Raw genomic sequence first — 1,735 nt, 5'->3', positions numbered from 1 at the left:
TTTTAAAATCTAATTTGTATGATATAAGGATTGCCACCCCAGCTTTCCTTTGGTGTCCATTAGCATGGTAAATGGTTTTCCACCCCCTCACTTTCAATCTGGGGGTGTCTTTGGGTCTCAAATGAGTCTCTTGCAGACAGCATATCGATGGGTCTTGTTTTTTAATCCAATCTGATAGCCTGTGTCTTTTCATTGGGGCATTTAGCCCATTTACATTCAGGGTAACTATTGAAAGGTATGAATTTAGTGCCATTGTATTGTCTGTAAGGTGACTGTTACTGTATATTGTCTCTGTTCCTTTCTGATCTATGCTGCTTTTAGGCTCTCTCTTTGCTTAGAGGATCCCTTTCAATATTTCTTGGAGGGCTGGTTTCGTGTTTGCAAATTCCTTTAGTTTTTGTTTGTCTTGGAAGCTTTTTATCTCTCCTTCAATTTTCAAGGAAAGCCTAGCTGGATATAATATTCTTGGCTGCATATTTTTCTCGTTTAGTGCTCTGAAGATATCATGCCAGTCCTTTCTTGCCTGCCAGGTCTCTGTGGATAGGTCTGTTGCCAATCTAATATTTCTACCATTGTAGGTTACATATCTCTTCTCCCGAGCTGCTTTCAGGTTTTCTCTTTGTCTCTGAGACTCATAAGTTTTACTATTAGATGTCAGGGTGTTGACCTATTTTTACTGATTTTGAGAGGGGTTCTCTGTGCCTCCTGGATTTTGATGCCTGTTTCCTTCCTCACATTAGGGAAGTTCTCTGCTATTATTTGCTCCTATATACCTTCTGCCCCTCTCTCTCTTTCTTCTTCTTCTGGGATCCCAATTATTCTAATGTTGTTTCTTCTTATCGTATCGCTTATCTCTCGAATTCTGCCCTCGTGATCCTGTAGTTGTTTCTCTCTCTTTTTCTCAGCCTCTTTATTTTCCATCATTTGGTCTTCTATATCGCTGATTCTCTCTTCTGCCTCATTTATCCTAGCAGTTAGTGCCCCCATTTTTGATTGCACCTCATTAATAGCCTTTTCGATTTCACCTTGGTTAGATTTTAGTTCTTTTATTTCTCCAGAAAGGGTTTCTCTAATAACTTCCACGCTTTTTTCAAGCCCAGCTAGTATCTTTAAAGTCATGATTCTGAACTCTAGGTTCAACATCGTACTAATGTCCGTATTAAGTAGGTCCCTGGCTGATGGTACTACCTCTTGTTCTTTTTGCTGAGGTGATAGTTTTCGTCTTGTCATTTTGTCCAGAGGAGAATAGATGAATGAGAGAACAAAATGCTAACAGGTTAACAACATCCCCAGCAAATATACTCTATACAAATCAGAAAAGACCTGAAACCAGGGTAAAAGAAAGGGAAAGAAAGAAAAGAAAAAAAAAAACAAAAAGAAAAAGATAAATACAAAAACAGAACAATACAAAAAAAACCGAGTATGATGAAATATGATCAGGCTAGTGCATAGATCAGTGCCACACACTAGATTTTGTGCATATTTTGGTGTGTTAGATAAAAGTGCCTCCTAAAATTTTAAAGGAAGAAAGATTTATCTATGTACAAAATAAGGGTTGATACAATGAAGGGATGGAAGATGACTGTAAAGATGAAAATTATAAAAGATTTTATAAAAGGAATTGATATGATAAGAAGTTGTTTGAAAAAAGAAAGAAGAAGATGAAAGAAAGAAAAAGAAAAAAAAAGGGAGAGAATGTGATCAGGCAGGAGACTAGAACAAAGCCGTACACTAG

Source organism: Callorhinus ursinus, unplaced genomic scaffold (genome assembly GCF_003265705.2).
Source record: "Callorhinus ursinus isolate GAN/ISIS: 27379988/994484 unplaced genomic scaffold, GSC_fseal_2.0 scaffold5, whole genome shotgun sequence".
Classification (NCBI taxonomy): domain Eukaryota; kingdom Metazoa; phylum Chordata; class Mammalia; order Carnivora; family Otariidae; genus Callorhinus; species Callorhinus ursinus.
The sequence above is the reverse complement of the archived record's forward strand: the minus strand, read 5'-3'. Positions refer to the sequence as shown.